This window comes from Diceros bicornis, chromosome 33 (assembly GCF_020826845.1).
Source record: "Diceros bicornis minor isolate mBicDic1 chromosome 33, mDicBic1.mat.cur, whole genome shotgun sequence".
In the NCBI taxonomy this organism is placed as follows: domain Eukaryota; kingdom Metazoa; phylum Chordata; class Mammalia; order Perissodactyla; family Rhinocerotidae; genus Diceros; species Diceros bicornis.
In genome coordinates, this window is record NC_080772.1 from 4,499,113 (window position 1) to 4,514,710 (window position 15,598).

The following is a 15,598-nucleotide window of genomic DNA, read 5'->3' on the forward strand; positions in this document are numbered from 1 at the left end:
CATGACCTTACTTCTTTTATGGAGCTAAGAAAGATTGTTGATTCTCAAGTCTGTTCAACTTATTATTTGTTAGGACAGAGTGGTGACTTCCAAGCTTCTTAGATGCTGGAACAGAAACCAGAATTCCTAAATCATATATTTTAAAGGCCAATTTGTTAATTATTGCAATATGTCACTCTAGTTCTGAAGGCAGAACTTTACAAGACTCCCAGAGACTCTGCTTTGTCATTTCACTGTGAGCACCTTGCTGTTGCTTTTTTTTTGTAATTTTACTTTTCTACTTTGAAATAATTTCAATTTTATACTAAAAAGAGGAAAAAAGCACAAAAAATGTTTGCATACCCTTGAACTAGATTATCTAAGAGGTAGAGTCAACATTTCATCACATGTACTTTGTTTCTCTTTTTCTCATCTCTCTCTCCCTCTGTTCCCCTCACCCCTATCTGTTCTGTCTCTCTCATACACACACACATTTCTATCTCTATCCAGACCTATATCCACGTCTATCACTGTGAATTATAGCCATTAGCAGGATAACATAGCCTCCTTATTCCTTTCAAATACATCTTGTCAGGTACCAAGTTTGTGACTCCTGCTTTCTTTATATATATATATTTGCCTGATATCTTTGCCTATATTTGTATTTTAACCTTCCTGTCTTAGTTTTAGTCTTAGTGTGTCTTCTGAATATAGGATAGAGTAGAATTTTGCTTTGTTTGTCAAGTTTGAAGTCTTTTTAAAAAAATTTTAAGTTGTTTTGAGGCCATTTACCTTACTGATATGTTTAATCTGTTCATTGTTTTGTAATGCTTATGCATATTTATATTTTTTATATAGTCTCATCCTCTCTGCTATTTTATTTTCTTTCTCTTCCATGTTAAGTCTTTTTTTGTATTAGGAAGTTTTTTATTTTTGTACTAATGGTTACTCTTATATTAGCATATTTATGAAATGCCCTCAATATTCTCTTGTTTGATTGATTATTTTTCTCTACAAAAAGCATTAAAACTTGTAACTTCTTGTAACTGCTTCCTTCCACCATCCTTTATCCCCACCATTTGATCTGAAGTAATACCCTTTTATTCTTTCAATATTTATAAGACAATCATCAAGCCAATTCTGTTTTTCAATTGCTTTCCCCAATAGCCCCTCCCACCCTTAGTCTTGATATTTGACCCATATCTTTGTTATCTGAGAATATGGTGAGTCCATGCTATGCTCTGTCCCTTATAACTATCATTTAATTGTGATCCATCAGCAAATATAATTTGTGTTTGCCACCATTTCTTCTGTCATCTCTCCTGTCATTTCATTTACCTGAAGCTCTTTTAGTAGATTCCTCATGAAGTGCTCATGCAAACAATTTACTGAACTCTTATGTCATGACTTTTTTACTTAAAAGTCAATTTGGGTCAATATAATGTCCTCAGTTCATATTTTCTTTTCATGAGTAGCCTAAATATGTTACTTCATTTTCTTCTGGCGGAAAGTGTGGAAATTGAAAATATGACAGCAGTATTATTGTCTTTCTTTTATACTTGACCTGGTCAATTTTTGCTTAGGTACTGAAATGATTTTTTAAAATTTCTTTAAAGTCTAGTGTTTTTATTAGAATATGTCTTGGTGTTGGTCAGTTAGATTTGACAATCCCATATTTGAGATGTGCTATTTAGTTTCAAGTATTGATTTTTTTTAATTTGAGCATATATATATATATGTTTTTGCTTTGGTTTTCTCCTATGTGGGGTCTTACCATATGTGTGTTAGGTCTTTTTTGCCTGTCTTTAAGATTTCATTTCCAATACTTTTAAATTTTATTTTATTTATTTCATTAAAATTTTGTTAAAATGTAACATATACACAAAAATTCACATAATAAAGATTACAGTTCAATGAATTGAACATATTCATGTAAACAGTATCTAGATGAGAAATGGAAATTTATCAGAATGCCAGTAGCCTCACATACCTCCATCTAATTGCTAACATCACCAAAGGTAACAACCATCATGTTTTTAATATCATACATGCTTTTAAATTTTATATAAGGGATAACTACTGTGTGTACTTTGTGTCTGGCCTCATTCACTCAATCTTATGCTTGTGAGTTTATCCATGTTGTTATGTACAATTGTTCATTAAATCTCATTACACGTTGTATTCCATTGAATGAATATACCATAATTTATTATTTATTCTACAGCTAATTGTAATTTGGACTCTTTAGCTAATACCTAATAGCTAAGGTCTTAGCTATTACAAATAGTTCTATTATGACTATTAATGTACCTGTCTTATGGTAAACATATGTAACATTCTCTTGTACATATACCTATGTATTAGATTTCTGGGTCTTAGGGCTTAAATATGTCCAGTTTTAGTAGGTACTGCCAGTGTTCCAAAGTGATTGTACCCACTAGTGTTGCATGAGATATGTACTTGCTCTTCATCTATGGAAACAATTGGGATTGAATATTTTTTAAATTTGATGTATGTGGCATTACTGTATTGTAATTTTTCTTTTTCTTTCCCTACTTATTTTTTATTAAAACAAAAGTTTCCTCCTCAGTCTAGCAAACATTACACCTAAAGGACCTAGAGAAAGAAGAACAAACTCCAAAATCAGTAGAAGAATGGAAATAATAAAAATCAGAGCAGAAATAAATGTTTTACAGACTAAAAAGGAGATAGAAAAGATCAATGAAAATGAGAGCTGGTTCTTTGATAAGATAAAAATAAATTGACAAAACTTTAGTTAGACTCAATAAAAATAAGAAAGAAGGCTCAAATAAATAAAATCAGAAATGAAAGAGGAGAAATTACAATGAATACCACAGAAATAAAAAGGACTATAAGAGAATACTATGAAACAAATTGAATAAATTGGAAGAAATGGATAAATTCTTAGAATCATACAACTTTACAAAACTGAGTCAAGAAGAAATGAGGAGTCTGAATAGACCGATCACTAGTAAGGAGATTGAAACAGCAATCAAAAACCTCTCAAAAAACAAAAATCTGGGACCAGACACTTCTCTGGTGAATTCTATCAAATATTTAAAGAAGATTTAATAGCTATTCTTCTCAAACTCTTCAAAAAAAATGAAGAGGAAGGGATACTTCCTAACTCATTTTATGAGGCCAACATTACCTTGATACCAAAACCAGACAAGGACAACACAAAAAAGAAAATTATAGGCCAATATCACTGATGAATATATATGCAAAAATCCTGAACAAAATATTAGCAAATCAAATACAACAACACACTAAAAGAATCATACACTACAATCAAGTGGGATTTATTCCAGGGATGTAAGGATGGTTCCACATCCATAAGTCAATCAATGTGATACACCACATTTACAAACTGAAGAATAAAAATCATGTGATTATCTCAATAGAGGCAGAGAAAGCATTGGACAAGGTTTAACATCCATTTATAATAAAAAAAACTCTGAACAAAATAGGCATGGAAGGTAAGTATACCAAAGTAATACATCCCATATGTGACAAACCCAGAGATAACACCATGCTCATTGTGAAAAACTGAAAGTTATTCCTCTAAGAACAGGACAACACAAGGATGCCCACTTTGCCACATAGTATTAGAAGTCTTAGCCAAAGTAATAAGGCAAAAAAAGAAATAAACAGTATTCAAATCAGAAATGAAGAAATAAAACTGTCACTATTTGCAGATGATATGATTTTGTGTACAGAAAATGCTAAAGAACCCACCAAAAATTATTAGGGATAATAAAAAAACACAGTAAAATTGCAGGGTATAAAATCAACATACCAAAATCAGTTTTGTTTCTATACACTAACAATGAAATGCCAGAAAGAGACATCAAGAATATAATCCCATTTACAATCACAACAAAAAGAACAAAATACCTAGGAATAAATTTAACCAAGGAGGTGAAAGACCTGTACAATGAAAACTATAAGACATAGTTGAAAGAAATTGAAGAAGACACAAAGAAATAGAAAGATATCCTGTGCTCATAGATAGGAAGAATTAACAGTTAAAATGTCTGTATTACCTAAAGCAATCTACAGATGCAATATAATCCCTATCAAAATTCCAACAACACGTTTCACAGAAATAAAACAGAGAATCTTAAAAATTGTGTGGAACAATGAAAAGACACCCAATAGCTAAAGCATCCTGAGAGAAAGAGAACAAAGCTGGAGGCATCACAATCCCTGATTTCAAAATATACTACAAAGCTATAATAATCAAAACCACATGCTTCTGGCACAAAAACAGACACACATCAATGGAACAGAACTGAGAGCCCATAAATAGACCCACACATCTATGGACAGCTAATTTTTGACTGAGTCAAGAATATAAAATGGATAAAGGAGAGTCTCTTCAATAAATGGTGTTGGGAAAACTGGACAGCCACATGCAAAAGAATGAAAGTAAACCACTATGTTACATCATACACAAAAATTAACTCAAAATAATTAAAAACTTGAATGTAAGACCTGAAATCATAAAACTCCTAGAAGAAAACATAGGCAGTACACTCTTCGACATCAGTCTTAGCAATATCCTTTTGGATACATTTCCTCAGGCAAGGGAAACAAAAGAAAAAATAGACAAATGGGACTACATCAAACTAAAAAGGTTGTTCACAGTAAAGGAAACCACTAGCAAAACAAAAAGCTTTACCACTTGGGAGAAGATAGTTGCAAATCACATATCTGATAAGTGATTAATATTCAAAATACATAAAGAACTCATATAACTCAACAACAAAAAACAAATAACCCTATTAAAACATGGGCAGAGGATCTGAACAGATATTTTTCCAAAGAAGATATACAGATGACCAACAGGCACATGAAAAGATGTTCAACAGCACTAATTATTAGGGAAATGCAAATCAAAACCACAATGAAATATCACCTCGCGCCTGTCAGAATGGCCATTTTTAAAAAGACAAGAAATATTGAGTGTTGGAGTAGATATGCAGAAAAGGGAAAGCTTGTACACTACTGGTAGGAATGTAAATTGGTGCAATCACTATGGAAAACAGTATGGAGATTCCTCAAATAATTCAAAATAGAATGAACATATTATTCAGCTATTCCACCTCTGGGTATTTATCCAAAGAAAACAAAAACACTAATTAGAAAGGATATATGCACCCCTATGTTCATGGCAGCGTTATTCACAATAGCCAAGACCTGGAAACGACCTAATGCCTGTATATGGATGAATGGATAAAGAAGATACACACACACATAATGGAATACTACTCAGCCATTAAAAAGGTTTAAATCTTGCCATTTGCTACAACATGGCTGAACCTTGAGGGTATTATGCCAAGTGAAGTCAGTCAAATGGAGAATGACAAATATCTTATGATTTCACTAATATGTAGAAGATAAAAACAACAATAAACAAACAACAACAATAAATAATAAACATAGATACTGAGAGCAGGTTGGTGGTTACCAGGTGGGAAGGGTGGTGGAAAGGTGAAAGTAGTAAAGAAAGACATGTGTATGGTGATGGATGTAAACTAGTGGTGGTGAACGTGATGTAGTCTATACAAAAGTCAAAATATAATGATATACACTGGAAATTTATAAAATGTTGCAACCCAATCTTACCTCAATAAAAAAAGATTTCCTCCTTTCAAACTTCTATTTCTCTCAAGACATTGACTACTGGGTTTTATTTACTTGTGGGTTTTTACGCACTTAATCTTTACTTCTGAAAAAAAAATTTCAGTTATAATTCTTTCCTGTTTTATCATTTATTTTGTTTTCCTTATTTTGATTTATTTCATTGTTTTTTCTTCCATCATGTTCTTAATTTATTTTAGTTTATTTTGAATAATTAAGTAATAGTTTTCATCTATTTGTGTGCTTGTCTATTGTGCTTTCACTGTCTGTAAGGACATTATTCTGCTCCTCATCTTTTCCTTATAGTAGCTCTATGTGTAATTCAGTTATAATTTGTTTCTATCCTTCATTTTTTACATGGCATTCCTTTTTTTCCTGAACTTTTAGGAAGGAGAATACCTAAGGTTTGCTCTTCTAGCTTCGTGGCTTTAGAGTCTTCTGTTGTCATGTGAATTTTTCAAAAAGATAGTGTCATGCTTTCTGAGATGTCCTGAATCTGCCCTTTCCTCCCACTTTAGCTTTACCTTTCCTTTTCTTTGCCACTATATTCCCTATCCTTCAATGGAGAACACATTTCCAGAAGTTTGTCCTCAGTTCAGTGCTTTACCTTGAAAGGGAGCTTTGGCTGGACAACTTGAAGTGTTGATAGAATTTTCTGTCCCAGCACCTTCAGACCTTCTCAGAGACCCCCTCCCACTCACCTGTTAATTTGCGAGTACAAAAAATCCCTCCAAGCCTCAGCTGTTGTTCTCAGATAAGCCTGCTGTTCTTTCTGAGAGTTCTCGTTAGCTATAAGATTTTCTCTTTTCTGTTCTTTTATATCCATCAGAAGTTTCTTTGTTTCTCTCTGCTTCCTTCTGCATAGATACTAATGCCTTGACAGATTTGTAACTTTCCATGTTTTTTCTCCTCTACAAAACACATATTGGGGGTTTAAGGCTACCTCATCTCCTTTTGCGTTGCCCTTGTTGTAGAGGCTACTTAATTGTTATGTTATTAATATATTAATATGTTATTATTAATGTGTGTGTGTGTGTTTGTATAAGTCACTGTTTTGGGAGGAATTGAAGACCAAAAACCTACATTGGTACCATCTCCATCTTCCTTCTATTTTCTTTTAAGATTTGTAATATTCCAAGTTCTATATCTTAAGCTGAATAGAACACACTACAGTTAATTTCATTTTTCTTTAATGTCTCATTTTATACCTATTCATTTATGCATATTAAATGCCTAGTAAAATAAAAGTTGCTATCATTTCATAACTGTCCATAGATATTAATGTATTTTAAAAATTGGCTATTACAGTTATAAATGCTATTTAGATTTTTTGTTCTTGCTATTTTTTGCCCTTATTTTCCCAGAAAATATTTTCCAGAGCTGCAGAATTATAGACGTAGTGATTTGTTTTCTAAAAGATGCCTGTATTTATAAACCGATGTTTTGTCTATTTTAACTAGGAAGCAATAGTTTTGTTCTACATATCAAAGGTGACTTTGAACGGCTTTCAAAAAAGAGAGCAAATATGTCTTCACGAGTCGCTGGCATTTATTCTCATCTGGAAAGAGATAATAAAAAACGTTTTTCTAAAGCTGTCTGTGATGGTGTTAATGGCCCTTTACTGAGTTTAATCAAGCGTCAAGTCCAGGAGATGAAGAAAACCATATACTTTTTGCTATTGTTGCATATTTGAAAAGGCTTTTAGGCTTAAATTTATTTTGAAACCTGTCTATCATGTCCCAAGCCAAAAATGATACTATTTCATGATTAGGAGCAAGCAGTGGATTTACTCGTCGTTCTCTCTCGCTCTCTTTGTAAACTTCTACATGTTAAATAGGCTATGCCTGGTTCTCTTTTGAGGAAGGAAAAGTATCATTATTCCAAGAAAAGAAAGTCTAGTGGTGTTGATTTTTTTGCCCACATCATTTGATACAAAACTACTGCTGGGCAAACAGATGTATTTGGCCGCAGACCTTATTGCACTGCATTCAAATTTCAAGGACATGAGTGGGAAATTTTGATATGCGACCTACATTCACTCATTTAGGATAAATTAATTGTGTCTGCCTTTGGTGATAAGATTTAAAAATCTACAAAAGTGATTTGAACCAAGTATAAGGCTGAACCAAGTATACCGTGTCTTAGTTGTTGCCTTAAATGTGCAGCTATTTCAAAGATGGCTGATATAAGCACCTGAAAGACAAAGTGGAGATGCAAAGCAAAATACACCTAATTTAGCTCTAATCACTTCTCTTCCCAAAAGCTTTAAGTCCTTAGAGGAAAACATTTTAATATTTAGTATGATAGTAAAAGGTTTTCCATTCCAATTCTTCGCACATATAAATTCACACTCCACAAACCATTGGCCAGTAACCGAGAAATATTGAATTGAGATAATTAACTGGAAAACATAAATTTTTTGTTACTTCTGTCATATTGATATTAAAAGTGAAAACTCAGTGTCTACGTGTGTGAAAATAGTCAAACGATTGTCCATTTTATTTAATGCATATTAATTAAACCTCAATCTGCATATGTTCATATCCACTGGCATATGAATTAATCTACAAAATATACCTAACCTTGTCATTCCAAATAAATGCATCCTTCAAACTGGTCACCTTGGAAAGAAGTTACTTATTACAGCAATGCTACAATTGCTCAAGACATCGGTTTTGTTTTGTTTTATTTCAAACTTGTTTTCTAGCTTTATTAAATAAAATAATTTATGGATTCCTTGGAGTATCATAACATTTCAATTACAAATGACGAAGATTTTACATTGCTAAGGAGAGTTGCAGCAAAGGATTCTAAAGCAGCGCTAAGAGTAGGATTCCAAGTCTGAAAGAATTGCATTTAATAAGTACTATCTGAGTGTGAGTCTATATAAGAATTATTACATTGGTTAAAAAATTAGTATATTTAGACAAAGATATGGTGTACATATAACTGTAAAATACATGCTTACCCGTATATGAAGAATGTGTGTATGTGTGTGTGTATAACTGAGTCATTGAATGTCATAGCTAACTAGGGTCTTATAATCTACGTCAATTTTCAGTTGCTACTCCCTGCCTTTACACACGTGAGGAAACTAATGTCCGGGAAGTTTTATTTCCAGATCTCACAGCTACTTAATGCCAGAGCCAAAATGATGTCCTAACTTCTGATTCATTGTTTATTTCACTAAGGCATGTTTCTTTTCTAAAAATATTACAAACTTTCAGATAAACTCAAAATTACTGCTTCTAAGTCTGGTTTTTGAAAATGTGTTTCTCAGATTTTGTGATTGGTATCTAAGGTTGTGTTCCATCTCTGTGATCCCCCATGCCGTTCATCTAACATGGGAAAGAGGTGTGGCTGCCGCCAGAGTGAGTAATTGTGTACCTCTGTCAGCATTCGTGTCAGAGGCTGCAGACCTGTGAGGTGAGCCTTGAGGAAAGGTTATGTTCCATTGCAGGCAGGGATGTGTGCTGATTAACCTCCAACTTTGCACTTTAAATGCAGAGCTGAAGTGCTTTCATAACCGCATTTTGATAGGGTTCCTGTTTATATGTGCCATTTGACTGAAAGCAAAATTAACCTTTTATTAGCAGGAGGGCTTGAAATAGTTACAGTAAGTAGGTTGTGTGTCCACAGTAGAAATAACATTTTATGCATAAATTTCTGATCTTAAAATATATCTTTTTAATATGCTTAATGTAACAGGAAGTACAAATAATTTTGACTTATGTACCCTGAAATTCTAGAAATACATTTCATAATCTTAAACTATCACCTCCAACTGGGTCAATTCTCTTCATATATATATTTCTAATGAACACTACAAAGAAAACATTTAAAAAATAGATAAGAATTAGAAAATTGTGCAGTGTAAGATTATTTTTAAAATATTCTGTAGAAAATACATGAAAATATACTTTGTATCATTTTTGACCCACCCAAGAGTAATGTGAAGTACTTAAGTTGCCAAAGCAACCAAGTACTAGTCTTTGCACTTGATTTCTCTAGTTGAATTATTTGACATTTGTGCATTATCTGATCTCATGCATTCACCCTAGAGTCTTGATTATCCACACAAATGGAGAGGACTGGATGAATAGACTCTTCTTAATAACTGTAAAGGAAGGTGATGCGTATGGGATTTGGAAATGTATTTTATGATACATATATAGAAGTTTTTTTTCTATGTCTTTAAAATAGATGATAGTCTAGCTGTATGATGTAGAGGAGTCCTTAAAAAGGACTGTGATTATGGAAAATTTTAAGCATGCACAAAATACAGAAAATAGTATAATAAACAACCATATACCCATCACTGACTTCTACATGTCAAAATGTTTCATCTTTACCTCTTCTTAATTCCCAACATTCCTTCCTGAGTTATTTTGAAACAAAAACCAGACAACATACAATTTCATCTGTAAAATTTTTCAGTAGGTATATGTAAAATGGGCTTTCTAAACAAATGTAATCAAATACAGTTATCTTACCAAAAAATTCACAATATCCAGTCAGGTTTCAAATTTGAGGAGTTTAAATTTTAACAATAGTGTGCAGTCAGGAGAAAAAAGGTCTTATTGATACAGGGAAGGGAAGAAGAAAGCTTCTGTGAAGAGGGAATCCTCAAGGTTCCTCAGTGAAGGAAGAGACTTGAAAAATTCCATACAGCAAAGGAAGACACGAAGGCAGTTTTTCTACTGCACCTGGTCTCTGGGTAAAAATAAAGTCTCTGAATGTTCATAACCATACATCCACCATTAGATGGATTTAGGATTCAAATTTACAAATTCTATATGATCCAGGAAGATGCAGTAAATAAAATTAACATTTAAAATCAGTTGCAAACTGAAAATACTGCCAGAAGGATACATCCCTGACTCAAGACATACAAGATTCCTGTAGATAAGACCATCTGAACATGAGTTCACCATCCAAATTCCAAAACACACAAGGAAGCTCCCAGTAATAGTTCAAATCAGAAGATACAGAAAGCAAAAAGCAACCACAAAGTTTTTACATAACAGGATTATCAGACACAGAATCTAAAATCAGTGTATTTAAAATGATTAAATAAGAATGATTTAAAAATATAAGTTACTATAAACAATTACCAGATTTGCAAAAAAAGTAAATAGAAATTCTAAAAATTAAAAATACAACCATTGAAATTAAAGTGCCAATAAATGTGTTAACAGAAAATATAGCTGTTATAATATAAGAGGTAATTAGAAAATTGGGGCATAGAGCTGAAGAAATTATACTCTAATTCAAAAGAAGGAAAATATGATGGAGAAGTTAAAGAGACAAGTATGGAAAAAGACGCCCAATATATATTATATAAGTATTCCACAGTAGAGAATATAGAAAAAACAGAAGATATTTATTTGAAGGTATTGGTATTATTAAGAGTTTTGAGGGTAAAGGGAAGGAAGAACTATTCCTCTACCTTCTAGATTCTTCTGGTTGGGCTAAGAATTAAAATTGACATGAGACAGAATAACAGGAGAAAATCAAACAAAGTTTAATAACATGTATACATGGGAGAAACCCAGGAAAACTGAGTAACTTACCCAAATGGCCAAAGCCACCACCTTAAATATCATCTACAGCTAAAGACAAAGGAGGATGTTGGAAGTAGTGGTTTGGGGCTTCAAAGTGGAGGAAGGCAATTCAAATGGAGATGGGAAAGCAAATATTTGGTAAACAAATGTTTGCTGGGCCATGGCCTTGCTACATGTCTGTCTTCCAGTCTATCACACCTAGATATATATGGTGATAGTTACTTCCTGGGACAGACCTTCTATTTTTCTTTTTTTTTTTTTTTTTGCTGAGGAAAGTCGTACCTGAGCTAACATCTGTGCCCATCTTCCTCTGTTTTACATGGGATGCCACCACAGCACGGCTTGATCAGTGGTGCGTCAGTGCGCACCCAGGATCTGAACCTGTGAACCCCGGGCTGCCGAAGCAGAGCACGCACACTTAACCGCTGTGCCACCAGGCCGGCCCCTGACAGACCTTCTATTTTAAATCCCTTTAGACAGCGTGGCAAAAGGTCAAAGTTTCTTTTTGAGTCTTTGTTCTTAAAAATAATCAAGACAAAGGGACACATTTTGGGGTGGTAAATTCTGATCACCCACAATGGATTCTCCAATAAATGACAGTTCTTCAATTAGGCTCTGAACAATTTTATAAAGTAACTGTGGAAGTAAAATGTCACTTTTATTATTGATAGAGAATATTTTGAACAATGTACCTTAGTGTGAGAGACAAATAAACTTATGAACGAAACTTTAGAATTCGGCAGAAATGCCGATCCCACAGTAGTCAGTGTTTTACTGGTTATTATTATGAGGTAGAACTTGTGGAATGCAGGAACATAGAGAAACTTTCAAAAAGAACAAAATCAGTAATGATGGGGTTATGGCCAGGTATCCTTCCTAAATTTACCTATCACATAAGTCATTCAACATCCTCTGAGGACAAGTGATAAGAAATGAAGAGACACACAAAGGATGAAGAGATACACAAAGTTATATAAGCTGTTTATTTCATATTAAAAAAAATCATAAGATGAAGGATTTTCTACTACAGAGACAATGGCGAACAATGTTATGGAGTTGAGGGAAGGCATGATGAAACTCCCAAGCAGGATAAATAGATACAAATCCACACCAACATATATTGGAGTGAAATTACAAAGCATCAAAAGCAAAAAGATTATCTAAAAAGCACGCAGAGAGGAAATGCAAATTACCTAAACAAAAAACAATTAGAATAATACTAGACTTCTCAGTAGCAAAAGTGAAAGCTAGGATCCAATGGTATGGTAACCTCAAATATTTGAAAGAAAAGAACGATCAACCTATAATTTTATAATTATCTAAAATACTATGCAAAAACAAGTGCACCAAAACTTTTTTTCAGACAATATACTTGAGCGTGTTTATCTCTTACATAGTTTCATTAAGAATTTTCTAGGGCCGGCCCCGTGGCATAGCGGTTAAGTGCGCATGCTCTGCTGCTGGCGGCCCGGGTTGGAATTCCAGGCGTGCACTGATGCACTACTTGTCAGGCCATACTGTGGTGGCGTCCCACATAAAGTGGAGGAAGATGGGCACAGATGTTAGCCCAGGGCCAATCTTCCTCAGCAAAAAGAGGAGGATTGGCATGGATGTTAGCTCAGGCTGATCTTCCTCACCAAAAAAAAAGAGAATTTTCTAAAGATTGTTCTTAACGTAGAGGAAAAATTGAACATAGAAGGAAGGACTGAGTTATAAGAATGCATTATGTGTAGGGATATAGATAAATTTGTGAGTAAGTGTCAAATTGACTGAAATAGTAGTGATATAATTTAGATTAGATTAAAATAACATGCAACAAAATATCCTGCAGCAGTTGAGCATCATGTAGGCAGTGCTTAATCAGGGGCATAGAGCTGCTTATTGTCTAACGTGAGTATAAAATGTTAGCAAAAATAAGAAAATAAAATAAAGTGTAAGCTGCAATACAGTAGAGAGAAAAAATTCAATTAACTGGAAAAGAAAAGCTTGAATAAACCAAAAAGAAAGCAGGGAAGGAAAAAAGAACAACAGGCTAAATTAAAAGTTCAAAGCAAGATGTAACCAAATATTGTGGTATATAATATCAAATGTGAACGGGCTAAATGCGTGAGCCAGAAGCCCCCATCTTACGTAGAGGAACATAGCACCTCAGTGTATTGCTTGTAAAGACCTTTTCACCCTATTTAGTTGGGTAACTAGAAATTTGAAAAATGGACAATCAACATATTATGTAATTAAGTAGAAAAAGTACTGACATTAACAAGATTTTTTAAGTCATATTGTTCCGCAAATAATTTCCTACAGATACTTTAAGGTTAAATTAATATATCTTTTTCACATCAAAATTTGCTTATAGATTTTTCAAGCCTTAACTTTCTTAAAAAATACTTTTGGAGCAAATTTTTTGTGGAAGCACCCATGCAAAATGTAGCAGGACATAGGGAAAATTAAAAATATCTTAAATTCATATTTTTTTGTTGCACTTAGGTTTTTTTTAGTATATTTCATTTGTATTTGTCATTACATTAATTTATGTTTGTTTCTTATTTAATCTATATTGATCCAGTGACATTTAATTCACATTCATTGATTTGACTGCATTAAAATTATAGGACTACACATATCTGCTATCATATATTTTCCACACAAATGATTCCCAATGAAATCTTTTTATCTTTTTTAGTGTTTCTCCTGATTTCTCATGAAACAGCAGCCATCTTCTTCACTTACTTGCTGGACCTCAGATTTATTCAGAATGTGTGCTACCTTTCTGTAGTATAATCCATTTATTTAGTTATTTATTCTGCACTTATGATCTTTCTATGTTTTTAAAAGCATTTATTCCCTTCATCATAAAATGAAAAATAAAATTGATTATATGACAGTTTATTATTTTTTATTTATTTCTTCTCCTTAATATGTTCTCTGGTTTCATTAATTATGTTATTTTCTTTCTTTATTCATTCCAATTGTGTTTTATTCACACTATGCATTTTCATTATTTTACTGACTTTTTCTGTTATTGCCTTTCAAATGTCAAAAATATCATATCGTATTTTTGTGCACATATGTGTTTATTTGTGTGTGTGTGTGTGTTTTAGGTTGCTACCTCTTGATTAATGGGATTAATAATAAACAAAAATTCCAGGCATTTTCTGAATATTGCTATTTACCTAGCTAGTCATAGACTGATAAAAATAGGAAAGACATTTACATCAGATGATCCTGTGTAAAGTTCAGGTTCAGATCTGCACAGATCCAGCCTTCCATGATACAGTCTGGATACGCAGCATCACTTCCAACTGTCGAGGCACTAACGGTATAGAGATTACAAATTTATTTTAGTATATACTGAAGTCTAAGCTGCAATAAGATGGCAGAAATGATGCTCTCAATTTTCAGAATTGTTCTCTAAACTGACGTAATATATTCAGTTTTTTGATGTTTATCAATATGGATTCCAACAACTACATTCGTGAGATGCCACTGTTAGAGGCTATTTAGTTAGAACATGATGGAGAGACCATTTAGGAAAACCTTTCTTCTATTCTCAACCAGGATATGTAAATGCATGCAAAAATCAATTTTATTTAACTGCAATCTAGGTTTGAGTAAATCAGTTGAAAGATTTCTTAATTGATATATGCCCTATAGCAGATAGCCTTGATTTCGTGCTGTTTTGATTATGGGAAAATGCATTTCTTTCATAATTTTGTCTTAAATAGCATTTTCAAGATAAATAGTAAAAGGCACACAAAAATTTAAAACCTGTTATTTAACTTCAGCTGCAATTTCCTAGTTAGAATCTATACATATTCACTGTTATATTAGTTGTTTTATATGCATTTTTCATTAATAGGAAATATTTTGTTTGTCACTAGCTATTTCTTTAAGTGGAGGAACTATGCTATATAGGGCAATGGAATAAAATTGTTAAATTGCACATTCTGAATTTATTTTATGCTATTAAATTATGTAGAACATAAACTGGTGTTTGAAAAATACATCTTTAGTTTATAAAAACACTTTTATTATGGAAAACTTAAATAAACAGACATAAAGAATAGTATAATGAATTAACTATGATCAGCATCTTCCATTTCTCCTCAACATCGTTTTTTACAAAAATATTTAAAGTAAATTTGGACTCCCTTTCATTTCCACCTTAAATACTCCAGTGTGCATACCTGAGATACAAGAACTTTCTTTTTCTATACAGCTAGTTTGCCATTATCATAATTTAAAAACATACTGATAACCTTTTTTTGGTAATTAATAAGCAATCGATTTTCAGACTCTTCAATTGTCCCCATGCTGTCTTTTCAACTTTCGTTTCCCCAATTTATGATCCAAACAAGCTCTTTCCTTGTTAGCGATGTTGATTGCCA